Source organism: Cebus imitator, unplaced genomic scaffold (assembly GCF_001604975.1).
Source record: "Cebus imitator isolate Cc_AM_T3 unplaced genomic scaffold, Cebus_imitator-1.0 Scaffold482, whole genome shotgun sequence".
In the NCBI taxonomy this organism is placed as follows: Eukaryota; Metazoa; Chordata; class Mammalia; order Primates; family Cebidae; genus Cebus; species Cebus imitator.
Window position 1 is genome coordinate 1,425,183 of NW_016107797.1, and position 14,445 is coordinate 1,439,627.

Sequence of the window (14,445 nt, forward strand, 5' to 3'; positions counted from 1 at the left end):
AAGAGTACATGCTCTCTAATTCAGCATACTATTCTACTTGTGATTTAAGCTGTAATCCTTAGAAACAAGTAGTTAACTGAGGATGGTGTAGAAAGAACAGCGGGTAGAGCATGAAGGAGAGTTTATAAAGGAAACACTTTAGGGGTGATGGCTACAGTTATTATATTGATTGGGGTCATAGTTCCATAGGTGATTTCACGTTGAAACACCACATTTTTCACCTTAAATGTGCAGTGTTAATAGTTGAAAAGACATTCTGATTACTATGTAGAAAATGTTGTATAGGAAGGCAATATTATAAATGGAAGTGAATTACAGATAAATTATGGTGATTAAGATGACAGAGGATTATGGCCTAAATCAAGGCTGCTGGTGATAGTAAAAATAGAAAGTATGCATAGATTCAAGATATACACTTTCTGACTTAAGATGGCTTAATATAGAATTTTTGACTTTACAATGTTTATTTTTGTAGTATTAAATGCACTTTGACTTACCACATTTTTTTTGCCTACAATGGTTTTACACAGACACATCCTCATTATAAGTCGAGAAGCATCTGTATTGACAAATAGCCAATGGGATTTGCTGATATTTTGGACATACATATAAAAGACATAAAGACATCAAAAAGAGATATCTACCTTTCGAACTTGATCCCAGAGATAAGGAAGACCAGATGAAAAACATCTGGGGTGGCTGACTGCAATCAAATATGCTAACTTGGCCATGGTAAGCTTGAGATGGCTATGGAACATGTAAGTGGAGATATCAAGCATGAAATATGGCCTAAAGTTTGGAACACGGAGAGGTGACCAGGTTGAAATTATAAATGTGGAAGTCATGATGCATAGAAAATACTTAAAGTTATGAGAATATGGAGGCAGAATTAAAAACAAAAGCATCTCTGTTAAGAAAAATATATGAAGATATAGAATCAACTTGGGAAGATCAGAAAGCAAGCCATAATGTAGAAAGCCTTGACACAACGGCAGCAAGGGAAGTGAAAAGGGTGGAGAGTAGCCAAGATGCACTGAGAAATACTATTTATTCATTTATTTACAAATGTCTACTCAAGGCAACAGAAATACATGAATAAACAAGACATCTGTAGTTCATACTTTTATGGAGGTTATATTCCATTGCTCATTACAAAGTATAGAAATATATATATTAAAAAGCAAATGTAATATGCAATGCCAGTTATCTGACAATTGGCTATTTAACTTATGATTCATTATATGTACACTTAAGTGAGATAAAGATACAATTTGAAAAATTCTTTTATCATTGTCTTTCTCAAATAAATATATTTTTCTCAAATAAATATGTTTTTCATACAATAAAAATTGGTTTCACAAAAACTAATGGAAAATAAGGACTGTAACTAAAATAGCAGTACCTGTATATAAATTTTCATTTGACTTCTGAGCTTATTTTATGCTCTAGGAACTAAAGAAAAAAAAAAAAAAGCATGTTTATATCCAAATGACATCAAATAAACAGAACACATTACTTTGAATTTATGTGATCCAAAGATCTGATACCACATATGTATTTTCCCTTTAACATATTTTTGGTTATTTTAAGGAAAAAATCAAAGTTTCAACACAGAATGTGAACAAATACAAGTAAAACAATAAGCCACAGTATTAGTACAACATGTATTAAGTGGAGTTTCAACAAAATCAGTGTCTTTAATTTAACTCTACATTTTTTTAAAAAATATGGTTCTTTGCTTCTGACATTGAATGTAAATATTCCCAGTATTCTCATTATCTAATTATTTGTTATGCAGCCAAAAAATATTAACATATCTACTGATATGTCAAGATATGACTCCAATATTTTGGACTTGAATAGTGTTTTTCAGTGTAGTGCCTATAGCAATTAAATATTTCCGCTGGGCTGCAAAATAATTCAAGAATGAAAGTCCTGTCATAGATTCTTATAAATAAATAATAGATAACTACATGAATTTCAATTTTATGTGTAAGTAAGGGCTATTTGCTATTAGTCTATTAAATAAGACACTAGGTGATTTTAAAACTTGTTATCCACACACAAATTTGCATGTACTGGAGTTTTCTGAAGTTCCTAACCAGCATCTTTCCAAGGAGCCTGGTCACCAGTTTGAAAAGTATTTTTTGTGCATGTCTCAGTAAGTCAGATGATTCCAAAGGAGTTCAGATATATGTACATTATTCTAAGTTGGCCATGGTGGCACCGTTTTTCTGCATGTATCTTAAATGTACTTTAAAGAATGACATTAGGTTTTTTGCTTTTGGTTGTTTTCTGTTAGATTTTTCCATGCTCCATTTTAAGATTTCAACAATTATGTTGATATTGTCCCATATATGACAGTGTTGCTGTTTTTTTATTGTTCTTATTATGTATGCAAAATATCTTCTTTTTGGGTTTCTTTTACCCTCTCTAAGGAGGCCATGGCCAAAAGTTTCTCTTGAATGAAAACAATGTGTATAAAAGATTCAGATTTCCCTGCCAACTATGACGTTTTATATTTAAAATAGAAAGAACCAGTGTTTGCTGTTCCCAACCCCAAATTCAAGTTCATTTCTTTGTAGTCAAAGCCACCAGAATATAAATTATAAGATGCTGAGTGTTTACTCTTTGTAGCTTTTTAAGTGTGAATCCAGTTACATAAATTCTCCAATGGCTTTTCTTCACAGTGAGTAAACTGTCTAAAACCCTTGCCAGTGGCAAGGTCTTCCATGACATCAACTATGTGACTCTTTTACTTACCTCACCACCTATGACTTTTCTGCCTTTTTCTCTCTGTTCCAGCCATGCTAGGCATCTATTTTTCCACAAATATGCAAGGCATCTTTCTATGTCAGTTATTGATCTTGCTATCCCCTCTTCCAAACAGGCCCTTCTCCATTGTGTCCACGTGGCTTGGCTCCAAGCTATTGGGCTACTGCTACCATGTTCCCTCTCCCAAGTGAACTTTCTTGACTGCTATCAAAAGAGCCCTTTCCCTGTCATATTTTATCCCCATACCCTGCTTGCCGTTTTTTTCGTAGTCATGTTCACTACTTACACATAGGAATAATATTTATTGCCCTTTTCACTAAAATGTAACACCCTGAGGGCAGGATCTTTCCTATATTCACAGGATATAGCACAGTGCCCCCCCCCCCCCCCCCCCCCCCCCCCCCCCCCCCCCCCCCCCCCCCCCCCCCCCCCCGCCCACACACACACAAAATGGTACTTATGAAGCCTGAGCTCAATAAAATAAAAAATCTACTGGTTAGCACCTGATACACTGCATGCTATTAAAGAAATATTTATAAATTATTAAAGGCACTAAATTTGCCTGCCTTGTCTATGTCTAGAAGACATTTACAGAGCTTTTCCATTGCTTCTTATGCTTAATTTGAAAGAATAATAGCATGTTACACTTAAAATCATTGTATTTGACCCATACGAAGACTCTTTCAGGTCAATTCCTATTATTAAATGGAGATGTATTTAATGAGCAACACCGTTTTAGAAAAAGGTGACCCACCCTTGCCCAGCTCCCTTTAAAATAAATTATTCTGTATATTATTGAAAAGTGATTTTATTTCTGGTTAATCACATTCTGTACTGTCTTCCCTGAAGGTCACACTGGTCTTTTTATAAAAGATATTCTCAATCCATGATATCGATACTTCTAAGAGTATGGCTCCATTTTAATATCAGTTCATGTGAATATCAAATGAATGTGCATAAGCTTTTCCCACAGCAGAGTTTTGACATTAAGAAAATTAAAATATGCCCTAATCATAGAATGTTTTAACTGTTGTCTGACATTTTAAAGGATTTTCTCATGAATTTCAGAATAGATTATACTCCTGTCTGGCTTCTTGGGTATAAAAAATAATCTTCTAAGTGATTTAAACTTTATTTCTAATTTATAATAGAAAAAGTATTGAAAGGAGGGAGAGAGATTTAATAGAAAATCTGTATGACTAAAAGCTTTCTTTTTCCTTCTGTCTTTTTGTCTCACAAGTAGCCAAGGACTTTTTTCTAATATAAAATCATATATAGCTTGTTATTACAATTAACTTAAGAGTCCTGCAGGGACATAATAGACTTATTTTAATAGGCATACACTTAGCTTTTTTTACAAACTGTTCCAAGGAAAAGTAACATCTGATTTTTCATACAGCCCTGTATAAGGCCAGACATTTCATTATTTGTATGGCATTTTTAAAATTTGGAGTGGAGGTGAGGGGAGGTTCACATTTTAAACATTTCTCTCCAACCCATGTAAAACAAGCTGAATCTGTTATATGGTCCAGTGCATGTGACTGTTTTACACCTCTGAGCAATGCTTACTAAATAAAAGTACTAATGTTTACTCTTTTGACATACATTTTTCATCTTTTAATGTGAGCCCTAGGTTTTCCTATCCTATTTGCTCAAGATAAATGTATTCCTTATATTTGACATCAGGCCAGAATAGCCTTGGCATAGTTTTTAGAATGATGTTTCTCTGATATTGACATTCAAGCTTAAATATTCTAAAAGTTCCAAACCATTTCAAGTTTCCAGACAGTCAGAAGCCTATTTGTCGGTACCTTCTCACATGTAACATCCCATTCTGTTGTGATATTCAATAAAACGTATTCAACACTCACTATATGCTCAATACTGTTTTTGGCCCTTGGCATGCGTGAGTAGTAAAAACAAGAAATAAAACTCCCACCTTCCTTTAGCTGAAAAATCCCCTCTCCCCAGAGGAAACACAGTCTATATAAAAATAACTAATAAGCAGATCTCATGCTTTATTAGTAGTTATTGAAAGGTATGGGGAAAAAGGGAATTTTGGAAAAAGGAACAAATCAACCACAGAAGGGATTTATTTATTTATATTTGGATGGTCAAGTTGGGTAGCATTGAGAAGGTGGCATTTAAATAAAGATGGAGAAAAATAAAAGGAAGTCATATAGGGAAAAGCAGATAGAACATTAGGTCCAAACACCCTTGAGAGGCCTACCTGTTAAATTTAAGAAAGAAGAGACTAAGGCAGACGGGCTGATGTGAATCAGTGTGATAAGGCAAGGGGATCAGGGATCTCTCAGGGCCTTTTAAGAATTTTGGCCGTCATGGGAAGGTTTGGAGAGACAGGAATTTAAATGTTACTTGAGCTGCTGCGCTGAGAACCGGGTGTAGGGAATAAAGATAAAGGCAGGAGGACCACTTAACAGGCTACTGTAATCATCCAGGTGATAGGTATTGGCGCTTTGAGCCAGAGCTGCAACAGCATTTCTTTTAGCAATTTCCTTTCTACCCGCAGTCCACCTCAACTTTGCTAATTTCTACTCATCTTTGGGATTCTACTCCCTCTCACCTCTTTGTGAAACATTTTCTAATATCCATACACATATTCACATGTAAACATCTGGTTCAAGTATTCATCCTGTGTGCTTTCGTATCATCTTGCCTTTGTTTTTTCCAGAATGTAATTTGCTATAATATATCATTTATTTCCCTTCTTCACACAATGGCTTCTTTTAAGGCAAGAATTCTTTCTTATATATTTATATTGCTATCAATCACCATAATAGTTGAATATAAAATGTTACATTAATGTTTGTATTATGCCTTAAATATCCTAATATTTTAAAAAGTAAAATAACAAAATAATTTTCTGTTAACTGTGAACTAGTGTATTTTTTGTCTTCAAGAAACCACACTAGCTTGGAGAGATCATTTCAATTTTTCTGATTCAAGCGAATTGGCCATATATTTTGTTAGGCTAAATGTATAAAATACATTTTATTTAACAACCATGTCTTCAACTTATATGTTTTTGCCTTTTAACATTATTTCCAAAAGAGTGGCGTTTGCTAGAAAGTTGGCAAAATGCTCAAGCATTCCAACCTACATTTCTGTGTGTAGACATAATACATGTATACTATTTATGTATATGTATAAATTTCTGTAAAATGTCCTGTCTTTAATATTTTATATGGCAGATTATAAAGGAATAATCCAAAAAACTCTGTGAAATTGTGTTTTTAGTCATATATTTTATTTTCCATTTCATAATTTATATTTGTTTCTTTCCCCTTCCCCTCTCATATGGCCTCAAGAGTTTTTATTTGGATTAAATTGGAATATTCCTTTAAAGAACAAATACCAAATTCCAAATGACTACAAGCTGATTTCAAAAATTATACTTGCTATATTTTGTACAGAGAAATGCATGATTATCTACACAGATGATATTTACATAAAAATTCTTACAATGGATACAATATATAGACTTGTATAAATCCTCTCTGGGCTTTATTCTGTAAAATGAGAATAATTTTAGCATTTATTTCAGAATGTCGTATATGTCAAGTAAGAAAATTCTTGTAAGGCACTGAAAACAGCATCTGAATTATATGAAAACAGCATCTGAAATATAGCAAGAGTTCAGTAGATGTAAGTAGCCAGATTTAACTGCTAAATTTTTACTTTTGGTAGTAAGTTTCAGACAGACTGCTAATATTTGAAATAAAAATATATGCTTATATATTAATTATAATTAAAATTTAAGTGTTTTGTATTAAATTTAGCTACACAAATAACAGTTATGTCAAACATTGTAATTGTTTTAAGACAAACAGAATCTGTAAAACTGAATATAAAATATAGCAGTTTTCATTAGGCATTCTGTTTGTCACATACTTGAACATCAATAGTAACATTAAGAATAGCCTTTCTTAGAATGTATCAGACTTTGAAATTAACAAAAGTGGTTTCTTATTAACACAATTTTTACTGTATTTACTGAAGAGAAGATTGCCAAAATATGTTTTCTCATATGGTAAAAAATCTGTTAGAGGAGAGTCCTTTTGCAATATTTATCTACTTTTGTCTAGTTGGACTGAAAGAAACTTTGAAAATATTTACTATCTAGTAGCATGAATCTAACTGAAACACAAAAACCTGGTTATAATTCTTTTTTTTAATCTCTGGTATCTACATACTTTTACATCTTCTAAGCATCTAGAAGACAACATGTTTTATTTTCCTTTTCTCCTCAGAACCTATGTGGTTGTTTCAGGAAGAATATAGTAGAATAATTTAGCAAAAGGAACTTGAAGCCAGAAAAATGGGATTGAGAACTCTAATCCCTGTATCACTGTCATTTTGACTAAGCCAAAATTCTTTGTAAATCTTTTCTCCTCCTACCCCATAACTACATCTGCTTTTCTGAACATGGCTAAGGTAAGAAATAATGATACTGTGCTTACTGTTCTTCATATATATTTGTTTTTATGAACCTCAGGTAGGTCTTAATGCTGCCAGGCAATTACTAGACCTCCCTAGTTTATTCACTCTTCTACCTTTAAAATGTCTGTGTGATAATTTCTTCTTTCTCCTCAAATTTTCAACACCATTTTCCCCAACCTTACAGCCAATGGTGTTTCTTACTGTTTTATTGAAAAAGAAAAATAAATAAGACCTGGATTTTTACAAAGGGCAACTGTATTCATCCCCTTATCTGCATTTGTAAGCATGTATCCTGCGTTCTCTTCGCGTGAGCTACCCATGTTCTAGTTAAGATCAACTTCTGTATTCGTGCACTTAATCACAAGTCCTCTTGCTGGCTTAATGGCATAATTCCAGCACTTCTTCCTTAATTATTGTGACTTCAAATTTTCTCAGCCTAAAAGTTCATTTCTATTAACATAGAAATATGCTCTTTGTTCCCACATTAAACAAATTGTTTAACCCATTTTCTTCTTCAGTTACTGCCATAATTCTCTTAATCCCTTTAAAAAAAAAAACAAAAAAAACTAGAAACCAGTTGTCTACGTTCACTGTCTCTAATTTCTCTCCTCTTCTCTCTTAAACTTTGTCCAATAAGGTTTTCACTCCCAACTGCCACGCATTAACATTACTTCAATAGTGTGAATAGTGTGAAAGGTTATTTCTAAAGGCCCATTTTACATTGCATAATAATAGTAATTTACATAGTTAATCACTCTATCTTCTAGCTTCCTTCTACTTTCAGGCCATTTTCTGTCCTTTGCTGATCGTATATTATTTCCCCAACTTCTAATTATGGAAATGCTCCCATAGATTAGCATATTTATCCCTCTTTCATACTCTTTTCCTAAGTAATAACACATTGTTTTATACTTTTAAGTATTAGTTATACACATAGATATAAAGATATATGCATATACAGCTAGACAGATAGATAGATGATAGATGCATAGATAGATACACAGATAGCTATGTAGATAAAGATAGATAGTTCTCAATTCCTATCAACAGTCCATATTGCTCCACTGAACTGAACATTTATTTCAACTGCCTACTTGGCAGCTTCTCTTGGATATTTGTTAGGAATCTCAGTCATAACACTTCTAATATTCAGCTCCTTCATACCCAAGCCTGCTTCTCTTTTAACCTTTTTCATCTAAAGTAATAAGAAACCTATCTTCATATGCTTAGACAGAAAGCCTTGACATTCTCATCAGCTTTAAAATGTATACAGTATATGCTCACTTCTCATCATCTGCACTGATGTCATCTTGGTCCAAGGTACTGTGATCTAATGACTTCATTACAGCATTAACCCCAAACAGATATCTCTGCATCAGCTTGCCCTGGGAAACTATTGTCAACGTTGCAAGAAGAGGAATTTTTTGACAGCTTTTGTTGAACCAAAATTAACATTAAAAACTATACACATTTTAAGTGTTCATTTGGGTAATATTTGACATATGTATACACTCATGAAAAAATCATGGCAATCAACAGAAAGGTCTTTTTATAACACACATCAGATGATATTCCTTCTATGTTTTCCTCTTCATACAGAACAAAAGCTAGAATCATCCTTCATTGGCTTATGAAACATTTTATAATTTAGCTTGTCACCTCCAAGTGTTCATGTCTTGTCTTACGGGTCTTCTCCTTCACACACCTCTAACAAGATGCTCCATTACTTTGCCATACACAGCCAACAACACTTCATTTCCTCAGATTCCATTCACTTGTTATCTCTCCATCTAGAATATTATTTTCCCACATCTCAGAGTGTTCCTTACTGCCCCAAAACTCAAAAGGCCTTCTCAGTAATACTTTTTATAACCACCATACTAAAATTGTATTCCCCCATACCCTTTTCCTACTTTATGTAATAACTCTCTTTAACATTTATCACAATCTATATGACTATACATTTGCTGTATATAGTAACACTGTATAAATTTCTATTACTATATACACTAATTCCTAACACTGTATAATTTACCACATAGTTTAAGTTAACTAACTTGTTCATTCCCAGTTTTCCACCTAGAATGCAAGGTCCATGAAAACATGTATTTGTATTTTCTTTGCTCACTGTCCTATCCAAAGTGTCTAGAACAGGGTATGGTACATAGTAAGCACTCAATCAATGTTTGTTGGATGAAGATCTGAATAAAGACTTCAGAAGATGAGGCATCTAGATTGTTGAACATGGTTCTCTTATATATAGTAAAAATCATTATGCGTATTATCTGTTTTTCATTAAGCATGTTACTTTTCTGCTGTCATTTTCCTGAGACCTATTAAACAGACTGCCAGGAATCATTTTTCTAGACTATTACTATTCCTGACTACCAGTGCTGTTAGTACCCCATTTTCACACTTCTCCTTTCTTCCTCTTTTCTTTTTATTCCATGACTATCTGTAACTACTCTTTGTGAGTGCCAATGAAAAGAGAGAGAAAGAGAAAGAGATGAGTGACAAAAAGTTTTAACATGTCTTATGTATTCAAAAAGCATTATTTTTATTATTTCTGTAATTGGATATTAGACAAAATAGGAAAGTAATCCTAAAGATTTTCCTATATGTGACCTTTCCATAATTTAATTGCATTGCTTTCAAGTTAATAGATTTGTTGTCAATTCAAAATTGCTAACAAAATTTTAGAATATTTTAGAACATTTTCAAGGTCTGCACTCCTTCATCTGACGTGTGTGTTGAGTTTCTCTGATTTTAAACAAATAAATAAAACAAACGTGGTAACTCAGAATCTATTTTATTAAGTATAATTAAATTACTTTTAAGATAAATTAATCTCTAAATGTTCAGTCTCTACATTGTATAAGCTGTTAGAGAATCCCATGGCACAAAGTGCCTTCATTTGAAATTTCAGTCAAACTTAATGCATTTTTACTGATTCTTAAACAGTATCCCCACACTGCCCCCTGCCTCACTAAAATAAGGTGTGGACCAGCAGCAGAAACTGTCTATTTATCTCCTTTCTGTTGCATCTCTGAAATAGCAAAACTCATGACTAAGGCACTTGGAAAATGGTAGAGCCATTCTTCAGGATTGCATTTTCCTTCTTTATTATAATTAATATTTTGAACTCTGAGTTTTATTACAGATTATTAGCTTTTCTACAATCAGAAGAGATGATAATTCCCTGAAAAGTAATGTTTCCTGTACTTAAAAGGAACAAAATGTCTAAAATATTGAATTATTGGCACTTAGTTATTAAGAAATGCTACATGAGAGAATTCTAAAGTGGCATGTTCAAAAGGAAAGTACACTATAAACAACGTGTCTAAATGGGTAATTGAAATAAACAATGTGCATTACATGTCATGATTTATTTTGCATTTAAAGTATACCACCTTATTTTCTACCAAAAATGTGAATAAAAAAATAAGAATAAAATATATTTACAGGATGTCTTTGTCAGATATAACTGTGAGAAAGATGCACAAAAAGAAGCACAGAGTGGGCTATACGATAGATAAATGCAAATAGAATTCTAAAAGCCTCCTGCGGTTAGAGAAAATCAGGGAAAAAAATTTACAGGGAACATTGCCTTGTGCCTACTTTTTAGAGGAAAAAAAGCCTATATGTTTTTTGAACAAAATACTTACATTTGAGGTTGGTGTTTAAAAATTTTCTAAAAAAATATTGAAGACAATTTTTCTAAATTCTGGGTTCTACTAAATTAATACTTCTAAGATTATCCTTGTTATATTTAATTCTATATTTATGCACATATCAATACATGCATACCCTATGTATGAGTCTGGGTTTTTTCTGCTATGTATGAATACCTGGGACCGAATACTTTATAAAGAGAAGAGGTTTATTTGGCTCATGATTTTGCAGGCTGTACATCCATGGCATTAACATCTGTTCAGTTTTCAGTGGAGCTTTAGGAAGTTCTTACTCATGGCAGAAAGTGAAGGGGGAGCAAGTGTGTTACGTGGCAGAGAGGGGGATCACAGAGAGAGAGGAGGAGAGGCCAGGCTCCTTTAAACAACCAGCTTTCAAATGAACTAATAAAGTGAGAACTCACTCATTGCAGCTGGTAGCACACGAAATCACTCATGAGGGATCCACCTCCATGACCCAAACACCACCTCCTATTAAGCCCCACCTCCAACATTGGGATCACATTTCCACACACAATTTGGAGGGAACAAGCATCCAATCTGTATCATCATACAACATTTATTTATAAATTAGAGAGTACTGTATCTACAGAAGACTTCTGCCGAAAGATGAAGACATTATATTGAAGCCATTTTAATAACTCTTTTTTTAGAAATTAGCAGAAAACTAACCCGTTAATCCTAATGGATGAAAATGTTGTAGGTAGAAATGGATTAAGCATGGAGCCCTGTTCCCCATCCAACAAAAGCAGGCATTTTCACTTAAAAATTTTTTTTTTATCCAAAGTATAGCTAGCACTTAGCTGAGTGCCTGGCTTATAATAAGCACTCAATATTTAATTATTATTTGTGAATTAAATGGAAGAATAAAGAAGACTTGGAAAATTATTTGGGGATTCAGATTTCTTAAAAACCCATACAGAGAAACTGTAGTGAAGCAAATATGAGCTATATTTACCATCTAACTTTCACAAGGGGTCAATTCTAAGTAGAGTAACAGATACCAAAAGGAACCCGTAGATATGAGTGGATCCATGGGTTTTCATGACATTAGCCCATCTCTCTCAGCACCCAGGGCCTAACGACAACAGCAGATCTCTTTGATCACCAACGTAGCCCTGGATGCAATGTCTGAAAATAATGTGAACATGGGAGGAGTAAAACAGGGAAGTTTTCATTACATATTATTTCTAGATGTTTAGAATAACACCTAGTCTTCACCACCCCTGCCATTCCTTTACCAGTTGGCATTTAGTTACTATTGACCCATAGATTTAACCATAAAGTATCATATGAATTTTTCAAAAACTACAGCTCTGTGGCATTAGTATACTTTTTAATGGTAACTAAAGTTATATTTGTGTTTATCACAGTCATAAGCACAAAAAAGTAGCAGAATGTGGGTTGAGAGGCTAAATGTTTCTAAGTATTTTATTATTGGTACCATGGTAGATCGTGAGAAAGATTATTACACAGGTAAGAGAAGTTAGATGATGTCTTCTATGAGAATTTCCCTCATTTCATTTATTTTTACTTTCTGTTCTTTCATATTAGTAGTTTCATATATTTAAATGTGTATACACACGTATGTCTATGCATATTTTTTTGTGTGTGTGGCTCTAATATCACAATTAACATAGAGAAGTTTCCATAAGACATTCTTAGATTCCACATTTATTATTTCATACACAGCAAACCAGAGAACGGTCTACCCCTTTTCAGCAGTTAGAAAGAAAAACCCTCTGATTTGCTCAAAGCAATTGCTTTAGGGAACAAAAAGCTTTGGTTAAGCTCCCAACACCATTACAAAATTAATAAGATTTCTCAGAGCTCTCTGATCATTTTATTATTTTAACACTTTGACTCAACTGTGGAGTTTAAACTATATGAGAACTAGCAAAATAAATATCATCTCAAGCAATAATCTTTCACTGGAGCCAAACAAAGTCAGTCGTTTGGGGAGACTGACTCAGTGAAAATACTGGATTCCTTTCTTATCAACAAGCCGTTTCTTTTTAATAGAAGTAGAATCTTAAAATGGATAAAAACAAATTAAAAGAGATTTATCAGTACTTTGTTCAAGTTGTTATTGTGCCATCTTTATTTGGGGAAGATTTCAAAAGAGAAAGCAAACAGAATGTTGTGTCTCAATAAGGTAATTAAATCTCAATTTGCCTACAATCATTTATTTGTAATGGTAGCAATTTCAAATTTGATTAATATCATGTTCTCCTTCTGGTAATTAAACATTCTGCCAAATTTCCTAAAATTAAGATGTTTACAAAAAGCTACATGGACCACCAAGGATTTAAGAATTTCCTAAGACTGAGATTCTAATAAATAGTTTCACAACTCTAATATCATTATGTGGTCCTAGAGAACGGCAGGATGGCTGGAGTTCCCTATTGCATTGAAGATGAGGGCTGATGCACATTGTCTTTGTTCCATGTGACTTTTCCTCTGAAGGCATCAATTATGCAGCCCAGATGTCAAAGTAAGTAGTTTTGATCACATCCTTGGGTTGAAAAATGCAAGGAGCAATACAACATAGAAATCAGGCATAAAAGTCTTACCTCACAGTTGGATTTACAGCTGGTACTAACTTCTTAAGTTCTTTAATTATTTTTAAATCATTTGGTCCTACACATTTTTTTCAATATTACTATCAAGGGTGATCTTGAAAAAGACATGAATATTTTACCTGAATTCATCTTTGCAGGACAATGTTGAATGATAAGAAGAAAAAGCAGAAATAGGCTCAGAAAACAAAAACAGAATAAAATATTTAGAAGTGAGGATATTAAATGAAGAAAGCAGGAGATGCACAAAAAAGAAAGTAGAAAGAAAGGAACAGAAATAAAAATTAAAGAACACAGGCTGGGAGCGGTGGCTCACGCCTGTAATCTCAGCACTTTGGGAGGCCGAGGTGGGTGGATCACGAGGTCAAGAGATCGAGACCATCCTGGTCGACATGGTGAAACCCCGTCTCTACTAAAAATACAAAAAATTAGCTGGGCATGGTGGCGCATGCCTGTAATGCCAGCTACTCAGGAGGCTGAGGAAGGAGAATTGCCTGAACCCAGGAGGCGGAGGTTGCGGTGAGCCGAGATCGCGCCATTGCACTCCAGCCTGGGTAACAAGAGCGAAACTCTGACTCAAAAAAAAAAAAAAAAAAAATTCAAGAACACATGATGTAAAGGCATATTGTCCTTAGTATTGACTCATGTTTCTCTTGAAAACACAAGAACTATAGGTTGCCTAAGCTTGGCCTATACTATCTGATTGTTCCTGTTATGTATAGATACTATAGAATTTGTGCTGATCACAAAGAGTCTCACTGACTATTCATAGATTTCATTTATCTCAGCAGGGGGTAATTAGTAATCAACCACCTAGTAAAATTGTTTAAAATAATTAAAGAAAAAATAAATTTTTAATACAGAATTATATCTACACAGAGCACACATTTTTCAATAGATAAAAAGTTTGTAGAACCACTTTCAAAGTAGTTACTACAAAT